Source organism: Apodemus sylvaticus, chromosome 21, assembly GCF_947179515.1.
Source record: "Apodemus sylvaticus chromosome 21, mApoSyl1.1, whole genome shotgun sequence".
Classification (NCBI taxonomy): Eukaryota; Metazoa; Chordata; class Mammalia; order Rodentia; family Muridae; genus Apodemus; species Apodemus sylvaticus.
In genome coordinates, this window is record NC_067492.1 from 35,845,972 (window position 1) to 35,860,770 (window position 14,799).

The 14,799-nt window shown below is 41.4% G+C and overlaps 2 protein-coding genes across 9 annotated transcripts in view; one reads left to right on the forward strand and one right to left on the reverse strand.

Moving 5' to 3' along the window:
• Positions 1–8,510, reverse strand: part of Rspry1 (ring finger and SPRY domain containing 1) — a 52,040-nt gene extending 43,530 nt beyond the window's left edge. For 2 of the 3 annotated variants that reach the window (XM_052167151.1, XM_052167152.1), the window contains exon 1: positions 8,027–8,510. The gene's annotated coding sequence lies outside the window, so the exon portion shown is untranslated. Of the gene's footprint in view, positions 1–7,414; positions 7,479–8,026 lie in introns of all 3 variants that reach the window. The other variant, XM_052167153.1, reaches the window with a different exon arrangement.
• A 225-nt stretch (positions 8,511–8,735) lies between these two features.
• Positions 8,736–14,799, forward strand: part of Psme3ip1 (proteasome activator subunit 3 interacting protein 1) — a 28,941-nt gene continuing 22,877 nt past the window's right edge. The window contains exons 1-2 of one of the 6 annotated variants that reach the window (XM_052167160.1): positions 8,736–8,958; positions 11,924–11,981. The gene's annotated coding sequence lies outside the window, so the exon portion shown is untranslated. The remainder of the gene's footprint in view (positions 8,959–11,923; positions 11,982–14,799) is intronic. The other 5 variants (XM_052167161.1, XM_052167162.1, XM_052167158.1 and 2 more) reach the window with 5 other exon arrangements.

Genomic DNA, 14,799 nt, shown 5'->3' on the forward strand with positions numbered 1-14,799 from the left:
GTAACCACTGCCCCCAATAACTCAGCATACCTATCACTAGTTAGACCTCAATGTTTTTTAGAAGCTAAATTTATATATCATGCAATCCTTAAGTATCTAAATGCTGAGTTTTGTCAAATACATATATCATTGTCTTTAAACTCGGTCAAGGTAGGGTACATGTCCAACAGGGTACTTGCAGTAACCACAGAGGAAAAAAAATATGGGAAACATTACCCAGAAATAAGTTTTTGAAAATATTCTGCAGGGTATCTAAAAAAAGCATGATCTCTTTATTAATTATTGAGGTTAGATGGAGGAAAACTAAGTAACAAGACTGATTATTTAGTACTGTAATAAGATAAGAAATGCAAATATTATTTTGACAACATACATGCCAGGTTGAAATAGAAGGTACCTAAAGAGAAGGTACCTGTTTGTTTTGGATTGTTTTATTTTATCTGTATGGATACTTTGCCAGAAGAAGAGAGCTCCAGATGGCTGTGAGCCACTATGTATGTAGGAGCTGGGAATTGAATCCAGGTCCTCTGAAAGAGCAGCCAAAGCTCTTAACCACTGAGCTCTCTCTCCAAACCTCCTAAAGATTTTTTTTAATTATTTATTTTAAGGTCTAAAGCATTTGCTATGTTGTTGGAGGAGGAAGGGGAAAGCCTGAAATAGCCCTCCATCTCCATGGGTCCTACATACATTAGGGTCCACTAACTATAGATGAAGAGAGAGAGAGAGAGAGAGAGAGAATTTTCTAGGGTCCACTAACTATAGATGAAAAGAGAGAGAGAGAGAGAGAGAGAGAGAGAGAGAGAGAGAGAGAGAGAATTTCCTTCCTGTTGCTGTGAGAAAATACCCCAGCAAAAGCAAACTGGGGGAGCAAAGATTTCATCTCACAGTTCAGGCTAGTCCATCACACCTTCTTGGGGGAATTAGTCATACTACCACATCAGAAACACAGAGCACTACATGTATAAGTCCATGGTCAGCTCACTTTCTCCCAAGCCCAGAGAACGGTGCCACTCACTTTTAGGCTGTGTCTTCGCACATAATAAAGTTACCCACAGTCATGTCCACTGACCCACTTAATCTGGACAATCCCTCACTGACACTGGAGTGCTTCTAGATTGTGTCAAACTGCCAATTAAAACTAACAATCAAATGTGCTAAACATGTACAAGTCGTTCTTGGGTTATTACTCCCTAAACAATACATTATTAGCTACTTATGTAGTATTTATGTTTTACTAGGTATTGTAAGTAATATAGATGGCTTAAAGAACAGAAGGAACATGTAGGTTATATGCAAATATTATGCCATATTTTTTTTAAAGATTTATTTATATGAGTACATTGGACCTGTCTTCAGACACTCCAGAAGAGGGTGTCAGATCTCATTACAGATGGTTGTGAGCAATCATGTAGTTGCTGGGATTTGAACTCAGGACCTCCAGAAGAGCAGTCGGTGCTTTTAACTGCTGAGCCATTTCTCCAGCCCTATGCCATCTTATATAAGTGATCTGAGCATCTATAAATTCTGGTGTCTATAGGAGACCTGAGGAGCCAATCTCCCTTATATATCAAGAGCTGACTGTATTTGATTGGAATTTCACTTTACACCCAAAAGGAAAGGCAGCCTTGATAAGGTATTTTTTACATGTCCAAAACTATGTCAATAGTAGTGCTGAGCATTTGAAGCTTAGGTTTGGGGGCGGGGGGCTATTATCCCTAGACTGTAACCTTCAAGTGGCTCGGACAAGCACAGGATGATTCTCCTCTTATGTGGTTGTTGTTTTTGTTGGTTTTTTTTTTTTTTTTTTTTTTTTGTTTCCTCTGAAGCTGGTTTAAGAAAGAACATCTGTGGAAAAAATTAGGTCATCTCTCTGAACTAAAAGAGTACCTGGAAAATGTTGAAAGTTTCTAATCCAATAGGAGTAACATTGGTGTCAAAAATTTATAGCAAGAAGTAGGTGATACTATGGTAGAAAGATTGATAAAACACAATACTGAACTGACACATTACAAAGGAGAAAAGATAAACCCTTTCAACATTAGAAACATGAATCAAAAATAAAACTAGCTGGGCATAGTGGTATACACCTTTAACTCCAGCAGTCAAGAGGCAGAGGCAGGTAGATCTCTGAGTTCAAGACCCAGCTGGTCCAGTACAGCCAGGGTTACAAAGAGACTCCGTCTTGAAAAACCAACCCAACCCAACCCAACCCAACAAAAACAACTACATATAGCCTGTGACTGGAAAGATGGCTCTATGGGTAAAGTGCTTGTGAAAGGATGAAGACCGGAGTTTGGGTCCGTATCACCCACATAAATGCTGGGCACTCATAGCAGACAACATGTAATCAATTCCAGCACTGAAGCAGAATGAGATCCCCACAGCTGGCTAGCTAGACTGGCTGGATAGATGCACTCTGCCTTCAGTGAGAGACCCTGCTTAAGCAATTGAGGACAACAATGACAACTTCTGGTTTTCATGTGTATGTGCAAACACATGACCAGCTACATGAGAACACATAATGTATGCATGCACACACACTACACATATATAAGAAATAATTAAAATAAAATTTAGGTCTTGACTAGAGCAAGGAATTTTCAGAATAATAGAAATGAAAAGAACCAACCAAACAGTAAATATCCTTCGATAAAGTCTTAAGGATGAAAAAAAAATCTGCCTTATACCCAAAAAGGATATTCTAAGAAAGAACTGAATTAGTATGTGCTAATGATGGCTGCAGAAGAAGGAAGAAAAACAAATGAAATATTCTTGATTACTTACCCTCAGCAGGCCCAATAACAGGAAGCATGTTGCTGTATTATCCAAATACACATGAGTTTTAAGGAAAGTAACTTTTTCTATTACTTGAAAAACTTGAAAAAACTCTATGCTATCAAGAAAAGGAAACTTACATAAGTGGCACAAATGGCAAAATTTTCTCTAATAATACCTGTTTAAATTGGCATCTAAAATATCTGATTGTATATGTAGTTGTATACCCAGTAGCTCTAACAGGTGGGGTAATAAAAACCTATGTAAATTTACTCTAAAATAGATAAAGTTAGAAAGTTAAAATATTTACAAAACAGAAAATATGTTTAAAAATTGTAATAGCACCATTCAGTAAATGTGTATCAGGTTCTGAACAAAGATGAAAAAAAATTGTCCCTGTGCTCTTGGCAAAGGGTGCTGGGGTTAGGGATGAAGGTAGCAATAGACAATACACTTAACTCCCTAACAAAGTCTATGGCTAATACACAAGGGCCTCAAGAAGGAGGCTGTGGGCCCCAGCGCTTTCTAGTGCCTGATCACACTGACCTGTCTCTGTATGCAAGTTCTTAGAAGACTGTAAATTAGCACTAGCATTGCAACACTGTCTCAAATTTTGGGAGTGCAGGGCCAGAGGGATGGCTCAGTGGGTAAAGGTGCTCTCCCACACAAGCCTGGCCACCTGAGAGCAATCCCTGGAATCCATGGGAGGGTGGAAGGAGAAAACAAAATCTGATCTACTACGTACACGTTCACGTCATGCACACACAGAGAACAAAAATAATTTTTTAAAAATTCAGAAATTTAAAATCATGCCAGGAGGTGGTGGTACAAGCCTTTAATCCCAGCACCCAAGGAGGCAGAAACAGGTGGATCTTTGTGAGTTCGAGGCCAAAGGAGTTCCAGGACAGACAGGACTACATAGAGAAACCCTGTCTCAAAAAACAAAACAAAGCAAAACAAAATCATGGTGCAAGATTGACAGAAAGTTTTAAAATTAAATTGATAAAACTAAGGCTAAACAATAAGTGTAATGAAAATGAGGCACTATGGATATTATACCCTCCCTCCAAATTAAACTGTTTCTGAATCCTGCAGTAATCCATATTCTGTACCTGATAGGTGAGAAATTTTGCATTGGTGCCAAGTGTCTCAGGCCAGATCATGTTAGGGAAAAAAGTTACTAGAGATCACAATAAATTTTGTTGTTAAAAAAAAAATCTGAATGTTAGTGTACATATGTGATTACAAACATATGTCATATGTGCCACAGAATATGTATGAAGACCAGGACAACCTTAGGCACTAGTCTTTGCCTCCTGTCTTGTTTTAAGCAGTCTTTCTCTGTGCATCAGGCTAGACAACTTCTGAAGACCCTACCAATTTTGCCTCCTGCCTCCCTGTAAGAACATTGGGTTACAGATTCACCCCACTGTACATGGTTTTACATGGCTTATGGAGATTTGAACTCTGATCCTTCTTAGGCATCTATGAGCAAATATGGTTGCCCACTGAATCATCTCCTTGTCCAATTGCAGTAAATCCTAATTGCTGTAGTCTGAGGCAACAAATACAATATTTTTTAAACCTTAAAAATTAACTTGGAAAGTTATTAATATATAGTACATCGGCATCTCTAACTATGAACAATGATGAAGCAAAAGAACTGAATAAAGGAGTTGTGTTTCCCATGAGGAGGGTGGAGTAGGACTCATATTCTGAGAATAGTGCATTCAGTGAACAAAGGAGAGGAAACTTAATTCTTTAGGAGGTAGAAGTAAGAAAAAACCAGCTCTGAAACATAGACTACAGAGTGATAATACACTTGCTGAGGAAGAAATTCCAGACTTTCTAATTGAAGAGAACATAACCCATTAAATTATCCCGGGATACTGTAATTTCAGGCAGTAAGAGAGCCCCACGTACAGAGAATTTCTTACCAAATTCCAGGAGTACACTAATTTCTTTCTATTTAAATATTTTCTAGTTCTCAAAAATTCAGACATAAAAGGCGGTAAGCAATCTGGAGGTGGCTCAGTGGCAGAGTGCACCCTGTTCTTGCAGAGGACCCAGCACCCATGGTGGGCAGCTCACCAGTGCTTGTAACATATGTACAGTGCCGATGTACTAGAAAGGAAATATTCGTTTTTTCATCCTACTAAAAGTTATAAAAGTTTCCTAGGGGCTATGGCCCAGGTTTTGGCATTCATTACTTTCTGACTATTCTGTTTTTCAATTTTTAATTGAAATTTAAATTAATTTAAATAACAGGAAAAAAATCCTTCCAACTCAATGGCAAATGCCTTAAAAATGCCAAAAGCTTGAAGGAGGAGGAAGAATAGGAGGAAGAAGAGAAGAAGAAGGCTGAAATTGATTACTAGTTGGTCATTTGTGGTGCCTGCTGACCTCCCCCTTTACACTTAGGACCCACATCAAGGGGTCTTTGCTACACTTTACAAGGATCTGACCCTAAAATACAGAAAAATGTCCATTTAGTGTTTTGTAATGGAGATCCCCATCTTCAAAAATTCCTAATAGGATTGGAGAGATGGTTTGATGGTAAAGAGCACCCATGTTCTGTTCCTAGCACTAATAAACTCACAACCTCTAAAACTCCAGCTCCAGAGGCTCACCACCTCTAGCTTTGGAAGGCACCTACTGTACATACGTGCCACAGCCCCTCCTACATACCCATAATTAAAATATTCAAAATAAAATCCTTTGTTTTTGTTTTTCAAGACAGGGTTTCTCTCTGTAGCTTCACTGGAACTCACTCTGTAGACCAGGCTGCTTTCGAACTCACAGTGATCTACCTGTCTCTGTTTCCCAAGTACTGGGTTTAAAGGCATGGGCCACCACCAACACCCTAAATAAAATCCTTTTAAATTTTATTTTGCAGAAAAGATTTTATAGAATTCCCAATAATTTTTTAAGCTACATAGATTTTAGAATATCAAAAAAAGTTGTTCTAAAACCTTCAAGGTGATTGTCAACCATAAAATCTACCTCACTGGACATAGTGGAACACACCTTTAATTCCAGCACTCTGGAGGCAGAGGCAGGTGATCTGAGTTCCAGGCCAGCCAGGGTTATATAAGGAGACTTTGTCTCAAAAAACAAAAAACAAAGCTGGGTATAGTACACACCTACAGCCTGACCATTTAGGAAGCTGAGGCAAGAGAACCACAGGTTTCAGGCTGCTTAGGAATATATAGAAAACTCCTATTTCAAAGGAAGAGAGAGAATATTTCATTATTAGGGAAAATATTATATAATCCTTGAATACTAGTTTCAACTTGAGTTAAAACAGATTGTTGTAAATTCACTTCAGAAACAGTTTCTTTTACTAAACTTGCTAACCATACTTTAGAACTGAGAGAGCTTTCTTTCCTATTCAGTACAGAAAAACATCACACTATTATATACAATGCTAAGCATTTGTAAGTATCAAGTTCCCTTAATACTTACTAAAAGAAGTTATTTTGCTGACAACGTATATAAAGTCTACATAGACCATGCTGGAATACTTTCTATAATCAATAGCTTAAAAATATTGACTCTAGAAAAAAAAAATGAAGGGCTTATAAAAACAGCAAAAAGCAGATCTTACAAAGATATTTTAAAAAAAGTCCTGGGCACCATATATCCTGGGAAATCAAGAAGCTCACAAAACTACCACAGAAAATAAAACAAATGACCAACAAACAATCAGGAAACATAAGATTAAAAAACTGGAAATTCACGTCAACTTTTAAAAATATAAGCCTACTTTTAAAAGACAATAACAAAAACCCTACTTCAAAAACACACAAGGAAATCCCTAAAATTTTGGGACATCAGCTCTAACAATGCAGCTCTAACAAGTGCCTCTAGCCAAAAGTTATTGAAGATAACACAGTGACAGAGGTTATTATTTTATTATTGTAACCTTGTAATAACAGGGATCTACACAGCAAGTTATCATTCCAAGAAATGTAAACTCTATATAAAATGAAAAGTGCAAAGTGTCTTGTAAGCTATACTCTGGAGGTACCACAAGGCAGAATTCATGGAAAGGAAAAAAACTTACAGGCTTGTATACAAATTACAATCGAGGGAAGCTGTCTAGCTTTCACTACCTGTAGCCATTCAAAGGCGAAGGAACACATACAAGAAAAAGTTAGCCTACAATATTGAGAACAAATTAAAGAAAAACTTCCCGAAGGAAGTGCTAACTCCTAGCAGCACTATTACAAGTGGAACGTAAATTAAAACTCTGTAAACGAAAGCTGGAAACCTCTTCATGTCAAGGAAGCAGGCAGGGTTTAGACTGTAACATTTCACTCAGTAATATATGGTTCTCTGAGCTCTATAGGTAACCAACACCTGTATTTATGCTAATCTCTTACATCAACAGTTTTACAGATTAGAAAATAGAAAACACTTTTCTCAACAGTAATCCATTACACTACCTTACTTTCACACACAGCGTTGATTATTTCACAGAGGAAACTCTAAGAGGCCAAGTCACTTCAACTAAGGAAGGACAAGCAGATGGGTGAGGAGCCTGGTAGTCTACAGGACTCTACTCAAGCAGTTAACAGATACTGGTAACTTTAAAAAGTTCAAAGTACATCACCCCAGGGGAAGGACGAAACCTTACTCAGACATCTCCACAAGACAGACTCTCAAGAGTTTCAGCCCAGCAGCTCTAACCAGGTCTCCCTCTGTAAGAACAGGGAAAGTGAGGCAGACAGCCGGCAGGAAGTAATGCCGAATTTGGAGGCTCGCAGGGGGTGCTGCTGACGGGAAGACGCCCGTGTCCCACCGTGGCGCGAAGGCCAGAGGCAGCAGAATCCTTACTCTGGGACACCTTGACTCCAGAGCGAGGCAAGAACCCTGACTCTTCCCGGTTCCGCTTACTGTCCCGAACTCGGGCTATCCAATGGGAAGGACTGGCCAGAGAGCTCCCCTCCCCATGGGTTTTTACTTAATATTTAGCTCAGGCCTGGAGAGTAGGAGAATCCGCTAGGTCTGGCTCCCGCCTCCAGCCTCTCTCGAAGACGAAGAACCCTCCGCAGCCTCTCTCCACGTAGATCTCCACCCCGCGGCACCACCAGACCACCCCAGGGGAAGTCTGCCTCCCACTGAAACGCAAACTCCCCAAAAGGAATCCCTGCCCGCGCCGTGCGCCCCTCGACCCCTTCGGCTCCGAGGAGCCCGAACGAGCGTCCCTCCGCGCCAGGAGCCTCCCCACGGGGTACCTGCTTCTCACCTGGGCCGCAGACTCCTCGGGAGGGTGACCCCAGGACCTCCTTCAGTCACGATCCCCTAAAGGGGAACACCCTCTTCCAGGAACCGCTTTCAGGCGCCCCCAGCGCGGGCCTCGGAGGAGAGCGTTCCGGCTGCTTCCCAGGCTCTGACCAACGCCACCCTCTCCAAGACCCCTGCCCGGAGACGGCCACGGCCCCAGTCCAGTCTCTCCGACCCAGGCTCCGGCGGCTGTTCCCTTCCCTCACAGGCGTCGCTAGCCCTCAAGCTCCCTCCCCAGCCACGTCCCCAAGGGGCTTCCCAGAGCAGCGCGGTCGGGCTGTGGCACTGACTTTCCCTAGCTCCTAGGCCCACCGGAGGGAAGGGACAGCGACAGCGGCGCGACTCCTTTGTGACAGGTCCAAGAGAGCGGTAAAGATGGACGCGAGGACACGGTACTGCCATTACGCGCAGGGCCCACCCCCGCTTCGCACCGCCCGGGCCCTCCCTCAGTCCCCTAGGAAACGCCCCTTCCTCGGTGGCAAGCCTTCGCTCTCAGTCAGCCAATCATCGCGCAAGGCTTGTATCACGTGATGGCGCGGGTCGGCCCGCCACCCTGGAATGAACTGGCTAATCCCCTTGCCGAAGGCTGAACGGCCCAATCAGATCTCTCCATACGGTCTTGGAGCACCGGATTTCCACGAGGCGCTAGAGGAGGGAGGGAGCTGTTGATTGGACTATGCCGCCGGAAGCGGGGTGGAAATGTGTTGTGGCTGTATGGAACAGGAAGCCCCGAAGGGTCAAAAGGAATACAAAAGCAAAGTGTGTTTGCTTCCTTTAAGCCGTTGTTCTTTCTTGATTTCTTTTCTATTTTTTTAAGAACGAGTGGCCTTGGCGGCGACCGTTTGCGGTAGGCGCCGCGGAGGTGACGGAGGCTCGCCTCCCGCGCTCCGGTAGGTGAGTGAGGCCTGAGTCCGTGCCGGGAGGCGAAACCAGGCTTCCCGGCCGAGGAGAGGGTGAACTACAGCCAGAGTTAGGATTAGGGCCCAGGTTGGTGTTCGGTCCGCGCGCGCTCCTTTCTAGTGCGGTTGTCCTGCGTCTCCTGGCTTGGGAGTTTGTGGTGCCCACCCCGAGCGGAGCCGCGGGAGTCTGCGGGACGGCGTGTCGGTCGTGGTGGGAGGTTCCGACTCTTTCCTACGCGCCAGATCTGCTGGCCTTCTTCTTTCAGCACTTTTCTGTTAGCTGGAGCCATCAGGCCTGAAGTGAGCAGCTGCCTCTGTCTGTTCGGAACAGCTCCTCGCTCCTTAGAAAACGTGGAATGCCTGATTGAGAATCGTTGAATCCCGGAGCTTAGTCGCAGGATGGGTACATAACAGATCTCCCAGTTGCAGTGCCTCGCTCATTCTCTTCTGATAGGAAAAAAGGCGGTGTACCTATCTTATGAGAACACGCCGGTAGTTGAAATCTCTCATTTGAGAATTGGTGCCCTTGGAATGCCAGTCCACGCAGAGGGAAAGGGAGAACTATTATTGTTGGTGGAAATGCTTCTTGAAGGAACACAAGATCTGTGGCCTTTGGTTTTAAAATGCAAACCTTGGTGCTACACCCTTCAGGTAGTCTGATTGTTTAAGTCTGAAGTGGAACCCACAAAGTCTAATATGAACCTGTTTATAGGGTTTACAGCGACTTCGTGAGTGTCAACCTGTGAGGCAAGTTTCGTTGGTTAATTTAATTGATTTAATGATGTGTCCCTAGAGACGTCATAAAATGGTTTGGAGGAGCTCGGTGTAGTGGTTTGTACCTGTAATCCTAGGACCACAGAGGCTGGGTGTTTGGGGGGGGGGCGGGGCGAGGGAGGCTGTGTCAGTTGGAGACAGGCCTGGCTTCCATAGCAAGACTGCCCGAAGACAAGGCAGAATAAACTAAAGCAAAATGGTTTGGAGGGTACTGCTTCCAAAATGTTTGAAAGGAATCTGTAGGGCTTTCTATGACAGAAGGAACTGAGTTGAAATAAAGGCAGCTTATATGTTTCATTTGGAGTCTAAGATGAGCTATGAATAAAGTGTAAGGGTCTGAATAAAGTGTGATGGCCCAATTAGAGGAAATACTTTCTGGTTTTTAAAAAGGAAGAATTATGTGAAGACCATTTACCTGATTTCATCCTTCAATGTCCCCAAACATTTTCTCAGAGGCAATTTTCAGCGTCAGAAATTGAAAGCCACCCATATTTTGAAAATGAAGTAATTTAACAGCATGATTCAACTGTTAGTTTGGATATAGTATACTATGTCTTAAGGGCAGCAGGATTAATCCATTTTAGTACGTTCACCTTTTTGACATGTCTTCATTCTTGAATGTGATCAGTTTCCCTCTAGAAAGGCTTTTAAGTGTTTTACCTTTGTTTTGCAGTTTCAATTATGATGCTTCAAACCATGAGTTGCTTTTTTTCAATTATCTTGGTATTTGACTGGTTTTGGTTGTTGTTTTCTTCAGACACTCTCTTGTAGACAGTCTGGCCTTGGGTTTGTCATGTATGGAAAAATAACCTTAGCTCCTGTTTTGTATTGTTTTTTTCTCTCATGTGTGGAAATTACAGGCATATGCTATATTTGGCGATATTAATTAGTCTTTTGACATTGAAATAGTGACTTATTCTGTAAAGTTCTAGTCACAGATATATTTGTGTACATATATATTGATACATTTGACTGTCTTCCATAGGTATTTTCACTCTGTCTCCAGTAGTTGTTGTTTGCTTGCTTGCTTTATTTTGAAGCAGGGTCTTGCTATGCAGCCCAAGGTGGACTAGAACTCAAGATTTTCTGTCTCTGCCTCTTTCCAGACTGGGCAGTTTTTTCATTAATTCTCTTCTATTCCAACTCTGTTATTAAACAGACACCTTTTGTTTGTCTTTTGAGACTCGCTCTCCCTATTTAGCCCTGGCTCTCCTAAAACTGGCTGTATAAACCAGGCTATCTGGATCTTAAGAGATCTGCCTCCCAGTGCTTGGAATAAAGATGTGTGCCACCATGTCCCCTCTTAAAAACTGACATCTTAATTTCAATTATTGCACTTCAGTTCCTGAAATTTTTGTTTACTTTTATCACTTTAAAAAAGTTTCATAGTTTTGCTCTTAATTTCAAGACTTGATTTTTATTTTAAACATTGTAAGTCTATTTTTGTGTGATCCCTGTATTTAATTCCCGTAGATTTGTTTTTCTTGTGCATTATTCCCACAGTTTTCATTCTTATCTCCCTTCCCTCTCAAGGTGTAATATTTGGGTACCAGCTTACGATAGGGGGAAGGGTTATATGCACACCCTGTAGGCTGCTCTTGATTTTTCTGTTGCCTGATCGTAGTACTGCTCGAGTGAATCGTTCAGGTCAGAGAGGTCCTCGGGATGACATAATCTACTTGAATCATGGGCTTAATTTCTGGTTGTCACCTTCTAGATTTTATCCAAAGTCTCTACCATCTTTTTGGCTGTTTGGTTTAATAGTTATTATTTAGTTACTTTTGTATGCAATGCCTTTGATATGTGTATATGTACATATCTTTATGTGTGTAGGTGTAGATTTACACAAAATATGTTGTATCATAGGACAACTTCAGGTGTTGCTCCACCTACTTTTTTTTTCCTTTTAAGATTTATTTTAGATTGTGTGTGTGTGTGTTGTGTATGCATGCGAACACACGCGTGTATATACAGATTCATGAGGAAGCCATAAGAGGGAACCAGGTTCCCTGGTGCTAGAGTTCCAGGCAATTCTGTGCCTGTATTATACCTGGAACTGAACCTATCCTCTGGAAATGCAGCAAGCTCTCCTAACTGCTGAGCCATCTCTCCAGACCTTGACTTCCACCTTGTTTGAATACTAATGCTGAAAACTTTTAATTTTTCTTCTTGTGTCTTCTTCCCAGTTTTGAGGTGCTGACAACCAAAAGATCCTGCTGCTTTTACTTCTTCCCTGAGTTCCAGGTGAAGTAGTTGCTTTGCACTCACTTGCACATAGCAAAGTGCAATTAAATTAGACTCACACGGGGCGGGACTGAATCTGTTCTGAGAGGTAAAGTGTGAAGTAGAGAGCTGAGCACAAGCTGAAGGAACGGAGGTGTACATTAGTGTTGCTTTTTCCTTTAGTGTAAGAAGATGAATTAGATGCATATAAGAAGAGATTGCCACCATGTGCTGTGGAAAGATTTTGTGAGAGTGTGTATATTTTTGTGTATAAACACATTGAATACTTAACTTGTAATTGCACATTTCAGATGCTTCAAATTTATTACAAACTGCTCTTTATAACACAAACCTTAACTATAGATTAGATACTTATGTTGTAATCTCATTAATTCATTAGATCTCTTTTGCTTCTGTAGTGTGTTATTAATAAGCTTCAGTGTTAGAAGATTAATGTTATTTTTCTTACTGATTGCTTTATCCAGTGATAAGTATTAACAGAGTTCTTTTTGCTACTTAGTTAAGTAATTGTCATTCTCTAAAAAAGTGTTATGACACAGGAAGAGTTGACTTGATCTAAGTTACTTTTGCTTGGTAGCAGTGTCTTCTGGCCAGAAAGCAGTCTTTTGGGAGGTTTAATTGGACTATCTAGCAGATCTAGGTGTGGGTGGGTATGTGCGTGCACACGTGCGTGCACCTTTATTCTTGTCTATCCATGAATATGAAGAGCATAAGAGGGTGCTGGATATATCATGTTACTCTCTTGTCTGTTCCTTTGAATCAGAGTCAATCTGTCTGTCTCGGTCTGTCTTTCTCCTCTCCTTTCCTTTCCTCTCTTCCCCCTGAGCCCCCCATCTCTCTCTCTCTCTCTCTCTCTCTCTCTCTCTCTCTCTCTCTCTCTCTCTCTCTCTCTCTCTCTCTCTCTCTTTCTCTCTCTACCTGGAACTTAGAATTTTACAGATTGGTTACAAGCCAGCAAGTCACAGCTAGCCTCTTGTTTCTACCCTGTCAGAGCTTGGGTTACAGAAATGTTCTTAACTTATGACTTTTTACTTGAAAGCTGGGATCCAAACTGTGGTCCTCAAGACTGCACAGCAAATACTCTCAACCATTGAGTCCTCTCTCCATCTCACTTGTATTTGAAGTATAGGAAGATTTACTCATTAGGGTGAAAATATTGGAAAACAGTCAGCTGACAAAAGAAAACGTGTTAGCTTCTTATTGCTACCCTAAATAAAGCTTATAACACAGAAATCTGATTCCTTGAGTGTATTTGTACATATAGGGTATAATTTTAGAAGGGTATGGTGGCCAGCCCGATGTAAACTTAGTCTGCCATCACAAAATTCAGCTCCGAAAAAAACAGATCTTGTTAATTTGCATCACGGCACTAGTTATATGGGCTGAACTTTCAGTTCTAGGATAACGATTACTTTGTAAGTTGTGCACTTTTAGAACTTGCAGAATGTGCTATAAGGCACCAGCTGTTTTGTCTCCTCAGCCTGGAAAGGAAATACTGACTCTAGTAGAAACACAGTACTGCAGTGTGTAACAAGTTACACTGTCTTGAAGCACAACATCTTTGTTTTTTGGCTGTTAAATGAATTTGTAAGGTGTGACTCTTTTTTGGAGACAGAAGTCTCACTGTAACCAGGTTGCCTCAAACTTTTCAGTCCTTGAAACTTGTTTAAGTTTAAACAAAGTGTTTTTTTTGGTTTGGTTTGGTTTGGTTTTTGGATCTGGTTTTTATTTATTTATTTATTTATTTATTTATTTATTTTCCGAGACAGGGTTTCTCTGTATAGCCCTGGCTGTCCTGGAACTCACTCTGTAGACCAGGATGACCTCGAACTCAGAAATCCGCCTGCCTCTGCCTCCCAGAGTGCTGGGATTACAGGCATGTGCCACCACTGCCCAGTGAGTGATTTTTGTTTTCTACAAAATTCATATTGAAGAACATTGAATGTTTCTTTTTTAAAAAAATGTTGGGCTGAGTATGTGTAGTTCAGCAGTAGTGCACTTGCCTGGCTTGTGAGTTACTCTGGGTTTGACCATCAGCACTGTGGGGGGAAAGAGTATTTGGTTCCATAGTTGAACTCATTTTTCAGATACCTTGAAAAACAAAAGCTGGGCAAGGAAAAAAAAGCTGACCTTAGTCAGTCAGTCTATCTTCCCTTTCACACCTCACAGCATTCACTGTAGACTTAACTATCCTAGAAACCGTCATGCAGACAGGGCTGACCTAGAACTTAGAGAGATCCTTCTGCTTCTGCCTCCTTCCTGAGTGCATGCTGGTGTTAAAGGTGTGCACCACCATGCCTAATTTACTTAATCTTCCTAGAATTGAGCACAGGAAGGACAAAATAAACCTTCCACTATAAATCCTCTACAGTCCTTTGTCGATCTTGATAGTTAGATCCCCTACTCCTGGGCTTTTTGTCTGCTTGTATTTTATCTTTATTTATTGTAGCGAACAAAAGGGAAAAGCACAGACTTGTTAAAATTTGACTAAGCAATAGGAATTAAAAGTCAATGTAATCTAAATCCCTAAACTCTGTAGTTCAGAAGAGGGTCGGTACATGGAAGGTATGGGCCACTTCTGTTCTGCACAATAATGGCTAGTGTGGACTCTGAAGAAAAAAAGTCCACTTCTCAAGGGGAGTTTAAAAGAAAAAACTTTAACTATTGTCAATTAAGTGTGTGTGTGTGTGTGTGTGTGTGTGTGTGTGTGTGTGTGTGTGTGTATGTGTATGGTGATAATGGCACTTTACACAGGACCGTAACAAGCAGGTTTACATTTAGAAAGATTGATAATGGGAAAAAATGATCTGAATGGAGG